This window comes from Oenanthe melanoleuca, chromosome 4, assembly GCF_029582105.1.
Source record: "Oenanthe melanoleuca isolate GR-GAL-2019-014 chromosome 4, OMel1.0, whole genome shotgun sequence".
In the NCBI taxonomy this organism is placed as follows: domain Eukaryota; kingdom Metazoa; phylum Chordata; class Aves; order Passeriformes; family Muscicapidae; genus Oenanthe; species Oenanthe melanoleuca.
The window spans coordinates 67,169,198-67,185,882 of record NC_079337.1 but is presented as its reverse complement, the minus strand read 5'-3'; positions in this window follow the sequence as shown (position 1 = coordinate 67,185,882).

The following is a 16,685-nucleotide window of genomic DNA, read 5'->3' as shown; positions in this document are numbered from 1 at the left end:
GTCCTAACACAGCCCAGAGTGCCTTCAAATCCCTCACATCCCTAATTTCATGTCAAGGAGCATTTTAGGGCTGATCAGAAAACAAAGCAGGGAGTGGAGCTGGTGCACAAAGAAGCATTCAGGGGGTTTGCTGCTGAAATGCTCTCCTGTTTTTGAGCACCTCACAGAGACTCAGCCCCCACAACTTTCTCCCAAATGCTTTTATGTGGAAGCCCTAAAACAGCAGGCAGAGCATTTTCTCCATTTCCCAGAGATGAGGAGCAGTTTATTCATCAGCTGTTGCTTTTCACCACTTCCCTTTAGGGTGTTCCAGACACTTCCTCAGGAAAATAAATCTGGGAATGCTCTTAATCACCTGCATGCTTCATTAGAGGTTTTTACACTGAGCTGGGAAAGTCACACCCTGTTGCATCCCTGCTGTGTCTGGGGACCAAGAGGAGAAGGGATTGATGCAAGGACACCAGGCTGGCTCTGGAGGGAGCAGGATGCAAGGCCAGAGCTTTGGAAACTCTGAGGATGATTTAATTACAGACTCTACCACACCACGAACTTGGCAGCCTGGGCCATGGCTGGACAACCATTTCTATAAAGAATTTTTTTTGCAATATCCAACTTAAACCTGCCCTGGCAAAATTTGAGGCTGTTTCTTCTCATCCTGAATGCAATTCACTTTCACATGATCTCCATTGTCCTGGTTTGGAGGACAGGTGTCTGCCAATAAAGGCAGAAGCTTCTCTTTGAAATGGAGAATGTAAAAACCCTCCCTCCAAATTATTATAATTCTGAAATTAAGGGGCTCTCAGACAAAGATATGGGAATTAGGAAGAACAGTTCTTTACTAGGAAAATTAAAATAGAAATGCAGTATTACACAGAACAATCCCAAACCCTGCCAGAGTCAGAATCCAAGCTGACACCCGTCAGTCAGTCAGGGTGTTGGCACAGTCCCATTCAATGGTGGCTGCATCCTCCTGCAGGGGCAGATGTGGTTCAGCTGGAGCAGTGCTCCTGGAGAAGGTGCAGTTTCCTCTGAAGGTGCAGGGATGATGTGCAAAGGTCTGGCTTTCCTCTGGAATCCAGTGGCAAAGGCTGCTCTGGTGTTCCAAATGTCAGTTTTGATCTGGGTAGGAAAGGCTTGGCTCCTCCCCTGGCTGGAGCATCTCCCAGTGGGATGATGGAATTTTATCAGTCATGCCCTGGGACTCACTGGCCATGAACAGGAGATATCTCCTGGAGGGAGGATGGGCTGTGGGAAGATAAAGATGATTGCCCAGCTGGTTTAAAGATGGCCCATGAGCAGATAATGTGTGCCAGGAGATCAGGGTCACTGCCCCACCCAGATGGGGACAGAATTCACATTTCTGGCCACATCCTGTAGTGCAACCCAAGACATCCATCCTGGATTGCATCAGGGAAAGTGACCCAAACCCTCCCTGCTACAAGAACACCCCTTTTCCCAGGAGATGTTTGATGGCAGCCTTCCCCACATCCCTCTTACATCTCTCAGCACCCTCTCAATATCTCTTTCTCCTCTGCTCCCCTCTACTGGGAACCCTCCAGAATTCATTTCCCATGTGGGTCAGGCAGCATTAATTTGCCAAAAATCCAGTTGAAGCTTCCTGAGGGCACCTGGGGACATGTTATCCCCACTCAGCTCAACCATCCTGGATAAATACCATCCTGGATAAATATTTATCCTGTATTTATAGGATAAATACCTATATAAATACTCTGGTATTTATATAGGCTGGCTGAGAGAGGAGTGGATGGAGGTCCAGGAGGGGTAGGGAGTGAGAAACACTGATTCCCACCCAGTCCTGATTTTTGGATGGTGTTCTTCATCACACCTCTCTCCACACCCACACAGCCCAGAAGAGAAAAAGCAAATCAGCCACATCACACCAAAAAAACCCATTCCTCTGCTTTCAGCCCTGAAAAATGAAAAGCTCCTCAGCCTCTGAGTGAAAGGAGGTTTTCCCACACAATAGCTCAGATCCCATTAAAGCATTGACAAGCAACCACTTTGTGCTTCACTTAAAATTTAGCCAGGAGGGAAAATATTACTTTGGATGGCAAGAAGAGATTGCTTTTAATTGGAACACTTTCTGCACTGAACTGCTGTTGACACTCAGTTTTCAATTAACAGTTCCACGGGTTTTAGTTCGGTTCAAGTCAAGGCTGTAAAGTGAGAAAAAAGGAAGTAAAATCAAATCAAGTCAGAGCTTCTGGCTGATCTTGGAGAAGTTCAAATGGATTTAAATGCAAGATTGTGTGAGGGTTTTTTTTTCCTTCATACCTGTGTCTGGGGTTGCAATACAGGATGTGGCCAGAAATGTGAATTCTGTCCCCATCTGGGTGGGGCAGTGCCCCTGATCTCCTGGCACACATTATCTGCTCATGGGCCATCTTTAAACCAGCTGGGCAATCATCTTTATCTTCCCACAGCCCATCCTCCCTCCAGGAGATATCTCCTGTTCATGGCCACTGAGTCCCAGGGCATGACTGATAAAATTCCATCATCCCACTGGGAGATGCTCCAGCCAGGGGAGGAGCCAAGCCTTTCCTACCCAGATCAAAACTGACATTTGGAACACCAGAGCAGCCTTTGCCACTGGATTCCAGAGGAAAGCCAGACCTTTGCACATCATCCCTGCACCTTCAGAGGAAACTGCACCTTCTCCAGGAGCACTGCTCCAGCTGAACCACATCTGCCCCTGCAGGAGGATGCAGCCACCATTGAATGGGACTGTGCCAACACCCTGACTGACTGACGGGTGTCAGCTTGGATTCTGACTCTGGCAGGGTTGGGATTGTTCTGTGTAATACTGCATTTCTATTTTAATTTTCCTAGTAAAGAACTGTTATTCCTAATTCCCATATCTTTGCCTGAGAGTCCCTTAATTTCAAGATTATAATAATAATTTGGAGGGAGAGGGTTTACATTCTCCATTTCAAAGAGAAGCTCCTGCCTTTATTGGCAGACACCTGTCCTGCAAACCAGGACAGGGAGATTTGGGACATCCACGTTTGGGTTGTGTCCTGCCTTGGAGTGGGAGCCAGGGTCACACATCCACCTGGCACAACAGCCTGGGACACGGTGGGAAAATGACATTTCTGACAATGGAGAAAGGTAAAAAACAGGTGAAACCACTGCAGACACATTTAATGGAATTGCACTGAAAATACTTGATATGGGCAAAGTGGAAACACCTTTTATTTTTATATCTTGTGATGCATTTAAATGGTGGCCTTGGCAGTGCTGTGTTAATGGTTGGACTCAATAATCTTGGAGGATTTTTCCAACCTAAATTTTCCATTCTGTACATAAAGTCAAGGATTTACTGTTGGTATAACTGGAATCAGAAGTCTGCATTCACAAAAATTATAAAAATAATTTTTAAAAGGAAAAAAATTTAAAATTAAAAAAAAAAAAATCGAAATTCTTTTCTGGCAGTTTCCTCCAGCATTCTTCTGCATGAAAAAAAATCTCTTGTCACCCAGGCCAGGGAGATTATTTCAAGTGGAATTGCTCCAACCAAGAGCAGGAGGATGCTGGAAGATGTTTGCTCCCAGCAAAGCCTCTCCATGGGAAAACCATCTGGAGAGGAACAGCTCCAGCAAATCCCAGCCCTCAAACCCAGCTCCTGGCAGAGTGGTGCAAGCTGCAGTCAGCACTTCTTCCCAAAAACATCAATCTTCTCATTACTGCCTGATTCAAGCACGGGAGCTTTCATTGTTTTCAGTCCCCAGAGGTCAATAGCAGGCACGTCCTGATTGTTGGGCAATTTATTTAATGGCACTGCAATGGGCCATGAGACAAAACAAGATGCTCCGTGCTTGAGTCTATCCAGAGGCTGTTTGTCCCGTTTCCCTTCCATCCCTGGTGATAAAGTGTAACTCTCCAGGTCCTCCAAGCTGTTTGCTCCCATGGATTACCCCCAAAACCAGAGATGAGCACAGCTTCATCTCTGAAATTCTGTGCGGGTTGTTCGCTGTCAGTTTTTGTCAGTTTATTTGGGAGGGGTGAAAAAGGGAAAAGTTGATTTTACTTGTGGATTTTTGCTTCCCTTTAGTAAAAAAAGGATGATTTAAAAATTGTGCCACAGAGATTTATGTACTACAGGCAGTTCTGAGGTTCTAGAAGTGGCCTTGCTCTTGATGTGAATTGTCTATCCTGCAGCACATCCAGGGGAATTTCAGCCCTCTGGAATTCAGTTGCCTGGATTCTGTGGCCAGCCCTGCCAGAAACTCACCCCATGCCCCTGAGAAGGTCACCCAGGCTTAGATTTGGGTGGGAAACTCACCGTGGAGGCACAGAATGGCAGAATCCTTCCAGCTGCTAAAGATCTCTAGGATCACCAAGTTACCCCAGCACCACCACACTCACCTCTAATCCACATCCTCCAGTGCCATATCCACGAGTTTTTGGAACATTTCCAGGGATGGTAACTCCACCACTGCCTAGGGCAGCCTGGACAACCCTTTCCCTCTTTCCTTTACAAACAATTTGATGTGAATAATTTCACCTGCCTTCATCTGTTCTATGTATCAATATTGCAGAATAATTGAGGTGGGAGGAGGGTTTTTGAGGCCTCCAGTTCAACTTTTGGATCAAAGATGAGTCCTCTTCTAACACCAATTTATTGTTCTTGGTTATGTCCAGCAGAATTTTGAATATCTCCAAGGATGGAGAATCCACAGCCTCTTTGATCCCCCTTTTCCCATGTTTGACCACTCTCACAGTGGGAAGGTTTCTCTTGCCTCTCACTGGATTTGTCACCTCCTGTCTTTCCCTGTGCACTCCCAAGAGTCCCTCTCCTCTAGAACCCTCCTTTAGGGGTTGTACACACAATTTGGATCCACCTCAGACCTTCACCTTTCCTCTACCAGTTTGTCACCTCTCCTGCATCCACAGAGGGGACATTGCTTTGGGACACAGCTGCACTTCCCACGGGCACTCAGATGACCTCAGATCCCAAAGGATTGGGTCCAGGCTGATCTGCATGAGCTGCAGGAACATTTGGGCTCTTCTGGCCTGAATATTTTGGGAACTGCCAAAAAAAATATTGCAGCAAATGGTGAGGTTATTAAAAGCTGGTATTTCACACTGAGAGAAGGTAGATTTAATTTGGATACTGGGAGGGAATTCTTCCCTGTGAGGATGCTGAGGCCCTGGCACAGGGTGCCCAGAGAAGCTGTGGCTGCCCCTGGATCCCTGGAATTGTCCAAGGCCAGGCTGCACAGGGCTTGGAGCAACCTGGGATAGTGGAAGGTGTCCCTGCCCATGGCAGGAGGTTGGAATTGGATGATCTTTAAGGTCCCTTCCAACCCAAACTATTCCAGGATTCTGTGATCCTGTGGTCTGGGAAGTGGTGGCTTCCCAAGAAATGAAATTCAGTCTATCTGATTTATTCTCTGGATCAGGATGTGCAACAAGAGGAAAAAAAGGCAGAGAGGGAGGAGAAAAAGGGGAGATGTGAATCCAGCACAGAAAGCTGATGTAGGATGGCAAAATGTGTCTGCTCAGCTCTTCACTGGATTTCTTCCACTTGAATTTGAATGGAGAAGGATGAGGATGTAATTCACTGTGATATCGTCGTTCTGCTGTCCAGCGTGGGTGGAAGGAGATGTGCATGATAAGAGAACTCCAAAGATAACAGCAAATTTTGGAAAGAATTTTTAAAAATGCCATTAGAAGGTGGAGGTGGCCATGCAAGCCCTGGAGCCAGGTGAGTATCCAAGGTGAGGCATGGCCAGAAATTCTTCCTGTCAATCTTCCACAGCTTCCCATCCTTGGCAGGACCAGATCATTGCTGCTCTCCAAGAGTGTGCCTGCCCTGACACAGCTCCTATTTTTATTAAAAGAAAAAAAAAGGTAAAAAACTTTTTTTTTGCTGATTTTGTTGTTTTTTTTTTAACACAGCCTAACAAAACTCCAGATAATGACAAACAAGTGAGCAAGACTCTGGCACAAGCAAACGAGATTGAATCTGTCAGCCCGTGGGTGGCTGGAGCAGGGTAGTGCTGGCTGTATTTTCTTAAGGTGGCTCTTTCCATCCCTGGGGCTGCTTAAAATAAAGCAGATGGGAATACAGAATTATCCTGAAATATGGTGCTGCATGCAGGAAATGTTGCTTTTTGTGGAGTCTCTGCTCTGACACACTAAATCCACAGCAGCAACTCAAGCACTGACTGGAAAATGATGGCCCAGACACTTCAGTGGCAGTGCTGGAGCCAGGGAATCAGATCCCTCAGGATGTTTCAGCCCGATTTTGGGGTTCAGGGTGTTGAAATAGATGAGGAAGGATTACCTGGACTCGATGAACAGAACAAGCCCTGGATAGTTCACTGATAAAACCCAGAAATCCCTCACCAGGCTGTTGGGTGTGAGAGCTCCTGGTCCATGCTGGGATTCATTTAAGGGACCTGGACCAAAATCCTGGAGCTGTTTAAGTCACCCCATGAGCCAGGAGGTGGCAGTGGCTGCTCTCCTCCAGTCCTGTTGCATTTTTTGCTTCCCTCTGATCCAGACTTTGCTGGGGAGATAAAGGTTCAGCTTGGTTCATACCAAAGACCTGATGCACTAAAGCAATGAGTGGGCAGAACACTGAACACAGAATCCCAGAACCACAGAATCCAGAACTGCTAAGGTCAGAAAAACCCTCTAAGATCAGCAAATCCAACCATTCCCCCAGCACTGCCAAGGCCACCACTAAACCACCCCCAAGTGTCACATTGACAGGTTTTTTGAACACTTTCAGGGATGGTCACTCCACCACCTCCCTGGGCAGCTGTGCCAGGGCTGGACACCCTTTTCCAGGAAGAAACTTTCCCAAATATCCACTCTAACCCTCCCCTGGCCCAGTCTGTCCTCCTCCTGTTCCTGTTCCCTGGAGCAGATCCCAAATCCCCCCCAGTGTCCCCTCCTGTCAGGGAGTTGTGCAGAGCCACAGGGTCCCCCCTGATCCCCCTTTTCTCCAGGCTGAGCCCCTTTCCAGCTCCCCCAGCTGCTCCTGGAGCTGCAGACCCTTCCCCAGCTCTGTTCCCTTCCCTGGACTCTCTCCAGCTCCCCAAAGTCTTTCTTGTTGGGCAGGGCTAAAACTAAGCCCAGGATGCTTCTCCCCTCTCTGCAGACAAAGGAAAAGTCAGGAAAGGTTGAGTGACTCAGAAGTGCCATGGGAGAAATGGATGAGCCCAATTCCATCACTGGCAGGACCCTGAAAGGACAATTCTCTCAGGGATGCACAGGGTGGGATCATGGGGTGCCCTGTGCAGGGCCAGGAGTTGCACTCGATGATGCCTCTGGGTCCCTTCAATCTCAGGAGATTCCATGGGTCTGTAATTCCTTAAAAAATTTTGGATACAAGCAATAGAAATAGGATCCCAAGGGCATTCTTATGCTTAAAGGGGATTAAGCTCCTTTTCAGCCCCTGCCCCTCATGACCTGTCCTTGTGTTTCAGCAGGAGATGGGAGGAGAAATCCCTGCCCCCTTCTCTTGGCTTCCAGCTCTCCCTGCCGGCTCCGGGCGAGTTTTGGGGAGGGTCACTGCCAGAGACCAGTCCAGTGGCTCCAAAGGATGGTGACCACGGGATGGCAGCAAAATCCATCACTGGGGAAGTCCCCAAACCCAGTTTTCCCAGTCCTTTCTGGCACTGGGACACAGCAGGGCTGGGGCTGGCGGTGCAGAGGCTGAAAAGGAACAGGGATGAGGTGAGATCTTTTTTCTCAGGGCTAGTTTTGATTTTCTGTTGCAAAGCAGCCCCCTAAAAAAAACCCCAAAAACAAACCAAAGGAGAACACACACCATTCTTTTTGGATGAATCCTCCTGAGCTGGGTGCTTTCTGTAGATGAAGAAGGTGGATGAGAGCGGTGAAAAATTAAAAATTTTGCAACAAAATGAGCTTTTTTTTTTTTTTTTTCCCCACATCCAAGCTGTCCCTCTCCAAGCAGCAACCTCTGTGGATGCTGGGAGAGCAGAAGGCACTCAGGGCAGGCAGAACAGGCTGTTCTGCTCAGGGATGAGGAGATCTCTGCCTAATGAATTGGCCCCGTTTCCAGAATGACTGCCAGGATGAAATGGGGTCTCTCCTCCACTTATTCATGGGAATTGGCTGCTTCCAACCTCTCTGCCTGTGTCATTTCTGGGATGGAAAAAAAAAAAGTGAAATGGGAAGGAAAGGAATGAGTTCACATTTATGTTCTGGTAGGAATTTTGGCTGAACCCCATTAAAACCAAGGTAAATCAGAGCTTTTTATCAGGGTTTTCTAAAGTAACACCTACCTGGCATCCTTTTCCTTTTTTCAGAGCAGATAAAAATTGCAGGAGGGAGGAAAAGAAAACTAAAGCTCTAAGGTTTGTTGGATTTTTATTTTTTTTAAATGACATCTTGGGATTTTTTTTTTTTCTTTTATTAAAGCAAACATGCCTTGATTGACTTTCCCCACCCTCCGTTTTAAACTTTATCATGGAATAATTTAGGTTGGAAGGGACCTTAAAGACCATCTTGTTCCACCCCTGCCGTGGCAGGGACACCTTCCACTGGCCCAGGTTGCTCCCAGCCCCATCCAGCCTGGCCTTGGACACTGCCAGGGATCCAGGAGCAGCCACAGCTGCTCTGGGCACCTGTGCCAGGGCCTCACCATCCTCACAGGGAAGAATTTCTTCTCAATATCCAGTCTAAACCTACTCTTTTTCCATTTGAAGCCATTCCCTGTGTCCTGCCACTCCATCCCTTGTCCAAAGTCCTTCTCCACCTCACTTGGGCCCCCTTCACTCCAAGGCTGTAATTAGGTCACCCCAAAGCTTCCTTCTCTCCAGTTTGAACAACCCCAATTCTCCCAGCCTTTCCTCATGGCCAGATGCCTCATCTCTCCTTTCCCTCCAGCTCAGAACAGGAGCAAAGCAGCTCCTCCTCCTTTTTCCATCCTCAGCAATTATCCATCCCCTCAGACCTGAGAGCACTGACAGAGGGAACCTCCCCACCCATCCCACTTCCAGACAAGGATGGGGTCATGTAATCATCTTTCCCAGCAGATTTAATTGGGAATCTGCCCCACTGACAGAGGCTGGATTCACTCTATCTCTTCAAGGTCAGCACACATACAAATCAAACTCCAGTGCCTCCAGTTAAAGAGATCTCTTAAGGCTGTAGGGTTAGGATTGAAGAGTCTAATAAGGGGAGAGAATTAAGCCTGCAATCACTTGGACTGATTTAAATTAGGGTTGTTTTTTTCCCTCTTGCTTTGATTAAAATAAGCCGATTTTCCTTCCACCTGTGTTTCTTATGCGGGCAGAATTTCCATTAACTTCAGTCAAAGCTTTTTTTAACTTCTCGAAGCTCAAACTTCATGGCATCCCTTCCTCCTGGTTGCCAGGATTTTCCTGAGCACATTCCCTCCCTTGTGATATTAATTATATAATATCTCCCTGCTTTATGTACCAGTCACCTCTGTTATTAAATGGACCTCCTGTGTGCCTTTCTTCTCTCTTATTAAAGAACACTGACCTTCGTTATGCTACAGAAAATGATGAATATTCATTATGGGATGGGGATGATCTTGGGCTTATATTGTCTGCAGGAAGATTTAGGTCAGGAATAAAGGAAACCCTTGCTGTGACAGGGACAGTGATGGACTGGAAGGGTTGGAGGTGGGACAGGGCACGTGGCTTTCAAGCACACAGACAGATATTAGGGATGCAGCAGCAGAGGTGATGCTGATTTGGGGTGAATAGGTGGGATCCTAGGCAGCCCTTGTTCTTTTGCACACTCCCTATGGAAACAGGAGGATTGGAAATCTTCCAGTGAGTTCTCCCAGTAGCCATCCATTAAAAAGAACAGCACAATGTTTAATAGCATAATTTTCAAGCTCTGGACTAATTGTACAGTGCTTAAATCAAAGAGAAGACAAAGTAACCTAGACAGTCATCTCTGGCCATCTATTAATCCTCCAGCCCTGCACTAATGGCACTAAAGACAGTACCTGTCCCCATCCCCCTGATGTATTCATCAACATCCAGGAAATCCTCCAGCAGCCACACTGAGCTCATCTCCCTGCCTTTCACCCAGCCTAGAGCTGGGATACTGCCCAGCAGAGGGATGGGAAGTGCCTGAGGAGCACAGAGAAGGCTACAGCAGCCCCAGATACTCACAAGGTATTCACACCCCTTTCTTGAATTACAGGAGGCATTCCTTTAAATTCCTTGGATGAGGGCAATCCTGAGCACAAACACAGGCTGCGTGGAGAATGGATTTAGATTTATTAGGATTATTTAATTATTGATTGTAAAGTAGTGAGGCCGTGGCACAGGGTGCCCAGAGAAGCTGTGGCTGCCCCTGGATCCCTGGGAGTGCCCAAGACCAGGTTGGACAGGGCTTGGAGCACCCTGGGCCAGTGGAAGGTGTCCCTGCATGGCAGGGGGGTCAATGGGATGATCTTTAAGGTGTCTTCCAACCCAAACCATTCCATAATTGTATGATTTGGTTGCCAGTGGCAGATGAAATCCAGTGAATCTTGTCCATGAGGTTACTGGTTTTGTATCTCTCTCCTAGGGATCCAGTTTAGCTGCTTTAAGATCTGCAACACAGAGCAAAGATAATTCCTGAGCATTATGACCTCTGTTGGAGACAGACCCCTGCAGAAAGAGGCCCTGCAGACACTTTCCTGGCTGCTTTTGAGGGACATTTATTGTCTGGGTTTCCATGTCCTTCACTTCAGAACACCATGGAATATCTTGAGTTGGAAGGGACCCACAAGGATCATCCAAGTCCAACACTTAAAAGTCCCAGGCTTCCATGATTCAAAATACACAGAGGCAGCAAAAGACTCCTGGTACCTCTGGCGCAGTCCATGTGTCAGCTCTGACCTTTTCCCACTTCCCTGGGGGATCCCAGCTGCCTTCCCCAGATTGTTTCCACAGCCCAGGCTGCTGTGACAACCTCAATTACTTGTCCCTACAACTTGCTGTGGGTCTAACCACCACCAACAACTCACAGCCTTCCAGAGACTCTTGGAAATCTTCCTGATTTTTTAAAGCTGACCTTGCAAGGATGGCAGTCAGGGCAATATTTTGGGGAAAAGTGGAACAAAATAAACTATTTTTCTTCTGAAATGTTCTGTACAGCTTTTTTAATGATTCCTGGAAACCTGCTGTGCTGGTCATCAAAGAAAGCAAGGAACTGGATATCGTGTGTCTCGAGCCTAATCCAGCCTGACAGTCCTCACAATTCTGTGTTCCCTCTGTTATCCACAGAGCAGGGACAGGACAGGCAGCTCTGCTCCCTTTTCCCCACTGCCCAACCAACACCAGGCAGGAGCAGCTCCGTTTGTGGGCAGACAAGGCAATTCAGTCCAGACATTTAACACAGGCAATAACTCAGCACCAGCAAGGACTGCTGCCTCCTGATCCTGCTGAGCCCCTGCTAAGTGCTTTGATTTTAAGGATTTCTTTAATTTATTTTTGAATAAAGATACTCTGTCTTCTGCTCTCCCCTGACTTTGCCCAGCAATGTGATCCATTTGGATTAGCTCTGGGAAGATGAAAGCAGCCTTGCTGCTCCCAGAGTTATCTGTGCACTCCACGCAGTGCGAGGAGAAAAGCGAATATTCCTGGTTGCTGATGCAGCTCTTGGCCTGCTGTCAGCAGAACACAGCAGTGGTATTTCAGAGACAGATAAGGAGACTCTGCAGGCTGCATCCACACTCATCTCTGCCTGGACATGCAATTCCTTCTGTTCTGGTTCATGGGCATTTGTAGAATTGCATCAAAACTCAGGCTGGGTGGTGCCTTGTCCAGCTGATTGTGGGACACCTGCAAGGGAAGCAAAGCCCCCAACCCCTCTGGGCTTGTGGTCCAGCATTTCACCATCCAAACATTGCTCCTTGCCTTATGGAACTGCCCTTGCTGCAGCCTAGGCCTGCTGCTTCTCATCCTTTTATCACACACCTCTGAGGGGAGTCAGCCTCTCTCTTCTCTATAATCTGAATTACAAAGCTGAAAAGAGAAATTAGATCTCACAAGGCGAGACCACAACTGGCTGAGACAGAAATATGGGCAGATCTGCTAAGTGAATTCCAGCACCACCAGGGCAGGGAGAAGAGGACCTGGGTTTATCCAGCCTCACTGAAGAAGTCTGGAATGGAGATGAGTGCAGGCAGGTGAACACCCACTCTTGGGTTACACCAGTAATGCTGTTGTGCCACAGACACATCTTTTGCTGATAAAAAGGTTATCAGAAGCCAGGATCCATTCCCTGGTCCGTTCCACCATGTGCTCATGAGCACAGAGGCAAGGCAGGGGTAAAGAGATGCTGAGAACAGTGGGAAAAAGCCTTTAGAGGAAGGGATGCTTTGCCCCAAAGACAACAGGCACCCCACAGCTCAGTCTTCTGCCAAGCCAAAATAAAAGTGATTTCTTCTGTGCTGCAAAGAGAAATGCAGCCCTTGACTCCAGCTGCTCATGCCAAAAGCAGGATGTGAAATGGTGAGCATCGTTCCCATTAAGTGGAGTCTTATCTAACCGCTCTGGATTTATGGAGTTGGCTGGAAAGGTGGATTTTGGCAGCTGAAACCTCCCCTCAGGCAGCAAAGCCATTACAGCTGCAAGTCCCCGTGGTCCCTGGGGACAACCTGAGGGAGGAACTGCTGGCTCACAACTGCTCCCCTTTTCTTCACCGGCAGCAAAGAAACCAAATTCCATTTTGGCATCTCTGGTTTTCTTTCCCCTTCGTGCTGATGGAATTTTGGAGCTGGGAGAAGAGCTCTTTGTTAATTTGTACTGGAAGTTCTGTTCATCCAGGTCTTGGTCACTGCTCGTGTGTTGTCAGCTGAGTCACAGACTTTGAGGAACATTTATTACAAACGCAGCTGACGCCCCGAGAATGAGATAGCATTTGTAATTAAATGGGGTTTAATGGAACACGGGAAGGCACAGGTGAAATTAAAGCGAGGCTGCAGTGACCGACTTCTTAACTAATGACTTGTAAATTGGTTACAATTTACATTTTGAAAAGATACATGAAACTCATTAAAGCTCTAGACAAACAGCTCGATGGGCATGAGAAGAGAGAGCTCTGCAGCGAGAACAACTCTGAATGACAGTCACACCCAGAACAGCAGCAAACTCTGAACGTTCCCTCTGAACGTTTCCTCTACGCTGTTTCTGTTTTTCTTGTCCTTCCAGGACTGACTTTGGCAAGAAAAGCAGTATTTTTATCTTTGATTTTTAGCTACCAAATTCCAGAGGACAAGCTTGTCCGGTGCTGGGACCACAATAATGGAGCTGGAGCTAAGTCTTGGAAAAGCCCTCCAAGATCAAGTCCAACTTTTGACCCATCACCACCCTGTCAAACAGCTCAGGGCACTCAGTGTCACCTCCAGTCATTCCCTGGACACCTCCAGGGATGGGGATTACAAAAGGTATTTTCTAAAAACGTGTCCATCCCCAAGAAACACTGGTCAAGAGTCATCTGGAATAGTTTCTAGCCAAAAGAGATTAATAAAAGATTGTAGATGAATTGAAAAGACAGCCACAGATGCAGTTGCAGCCACACAGGCTGAACGCTGTGGTCAGGGCATTAACCAGGGAAATCCAGATCCGCCACCTCCATGGCTTCACTGCACCAAAGAGCCTTTGAAAGGTTTAGTGGCCCCAGGAGGGAAAGCATCTGAATTTCACTTGTAGGGATTTCACTTCATCATTATTTTTTTCTTTTATCCTCTGTCAGCACAACAGTCTTGATCTCCAAATATTTTTGAAGACCTGCTCAAAGAAATCCTTAATCTGGCTGAATTTCTTTTAGATTTATATCTTTACTGGCATTATTTGCTTCAAATTCCCCCAGCTTTTAAGGCAAAAGAGGCCTTTATCTGATCAAGTCTCACTCCCTGCATCACTCAGACATCCTGGCCCAGAAGCAGCTGTGGCTGAACTAGACCAGATACTCAAATCTTCAGAGCAGAAATGAGCTGTTATGAAACACAACACAGAGGGAATCACCTCACAATGATTTCAAGCCTTCACATTTTTTAATTTTGTAACGTTGTTTTCAAGAACTAAGACTCTATTTTGATGATGACCATTGCTTGTGTTTAAATTTCGCTGTTTAAGGTAGATTTGGAAGCTATCTCAACAACAATAAACCATTTTATTTCACCTAAAACAAGTGACACAAGTAGAGAAGGAAGCAGCAGAGCCAGAAGACACCAAGACAATTCTCAGAAGCTTCGTCAGAGGCTTTGGAAGGTGCTGAGCTCCACATGGTGCAGGGGGGTCCTGGGTGGAGCTCACCCCATATTTAGGGGCATCAGCAATTATGAAAAAAATCTGCAGCTCTTTGGCACTCTTATCCAGATCCTTCCCAGAGTGAGCTCCTGCAATCCAGAGCGCTTCCTGGAAGGTGCTGTGTCCCACTGGCACAAGGAAGTGATGCAGAAACGCTCCCCTTCATCAGCACATTTCGAGAGGATTTGGAAGAATAGCCGAGGTCCATCTCCAAGTGGGCGGGAGCTGGAAAGCAGCACTTGCAGCATTTCTGCCTGTAAATAAATCCTGCTGCACGAAGGTTGCATCCCTGCTGGAAAATAAGGCGTGGCCAGGCATTGGAAGTACATCCACGGGAAAAAATGGTTAGAAAGTTCCTCTGCACAAACTTGGGTGCCAAGCTGCGTTTTCCTAGATAATTCCCGGCTCAAAGCAGTCCAGGAACGGCTCCCAGCAGGCAGCTCGCATCCAGCCACCCTCTCCTGGAAGGCGAGGCAAGCTGACAAGTGTGAAGAGGGCGTTTTGTGCCAGTTGGCCCCGGAGCCCGGGATACACGGAGTTCCTGGATGCACTTTAGTTTATTAGCACGGAACTGCCTCTCCTTAGAGCCTCGGCCATCCATACCTGACCACCGAGCGTCACTGGATCGAAGCCCCGGGGCTGCTCTGCCAGCTGGGCGAGCTCTCCCGGCTGCTCCAAAAAAATGACGAGCACTCACACGTGGATGTGCCTCCAGCCCCACAAGGATTTAAGTTTAAAAGGATTTTAAGTGTAGAGGTGGAACTTCGGGGTGGCTTAGTGGTGGTTTTGACAGTGGGGGAAATTGTTGGATTTGATGCAAGGCTTTTCTAACCTTAATGATTCTTTGATTCTATGCAATTCCTGTATACAATGAGGTGTTTGAGGGGGAATGTGCTATTTGATGTTTTGTCACAATAAATCGAAAAAAGACCAGTTTTCCCTTAAAAGAGCCTATACTGGGATCAGGCGCTGCCCCCACACTGGGTGAGAAAATAGGTCTGCAAATATTGGATTATTGTGATTAAGGATTTACAACTGCTGGCACAAGGGGAAACATTTTTAAACTAAAAGAGGGCAGAATTAGATTAAACATTAGGGAGGGAATTGTTCCCTGTGAGGGTGCCCAGAGAAGCTGTGGCTGCTCCTGGATCCCTGGCTGTGACCAAGGCCAGGCTGGACAGGGTTTGGCAACCTGGGACAGTGGGAAGTGTCCCTGCCCATGGATGGGATGGAATGAGATGGTGTTTGATGTCCCTTCCAACCCAAATCATTCCATGATTCCATGATATTCTTGCAGCATTTGCATGACTGAGTGGAACAAGTCACGCTCCAGCAGCAGTCACCAAACTCAGTCACCACCCACAGCTCATCACAGCCTTCACACATTCTCCCAGTGTCCTGGTAGAAAGCCAGCCAAAAAATCCTCTGGAATTTACATGGTTATTGAAGAAACCAGAGGGATTTTTCCAGACTTAAATTAGGAAAATACAAAAAGGCTTCTGTGAAACACCACCCAGAGGATCTCAAATATTTCAGAAGACTCTGGTGTTGTATCAAACCGACCTGAGCATCCCACGCTCGGTCTTTCTTCGGGAGTTTAAGCCGTTTCTACACGGGATATTGGTGACACCTACAGGAAAAACTCCTCTGCTCCTCTGCAGCCCAGAGAGGAGCAGGTGACATCCCATCATTAGCACCATCTCCTTATTAAAGGCTGTAGGGACCGTGCAGGGAAATACAACACTCAGTGCACTGAGCGTGCGCTGCCTGCAGGGCTGGGTGACAAACAGGGGCTGGGAATCTCCAGCTTCCCCACGTGTTCTTCAGCCAAAGCTGAACGTGAGGGGGTGTTGGGGGGATGAGAAGCTCCACGTGGCCCAGCCAGACCCCCCCGTGCTGGGCTGGTCCAGGGTGGGCAGCAGGGAGGGGGATTCTGCCCCTGTGCCCTGCTCAGGTCAGACCTCACCTGCAGAGCTGGGGCCAACAGCAGGAGCATGTGGAGGGGCTGGAGAGAGTCCAGAGAGTCCAGGAGATGCTCCAAGGACTTGAAATACTAATCTTAGAAAATTAGGATTTTAGTTACCTTGCTGAAAATAATTAAAAGTTAGAAGGGAGTAATTATCTGAAACTTAAATAATTGATTGTCTGTCATTTTATGTTTGCTCAGCTGTGCTGAGACAAAAATAGTGAGCTGATCCAAAGGAAAATAGACAATGCAACTAGAAACCCATTCTTTGGAAAACTGGATTATCCCCAGAAATCATTTGCATTGTCATTGACAGAAAAGGTCACGAGTTTAAGGTGAGGAAGACTCACCTTACTTCCTCCTTTTAAGACCCCTCCCCAGGAAAACGACCCCAGACTTAATTTAAGAAGTCAATCATGAATGCTTAATAGCTATTC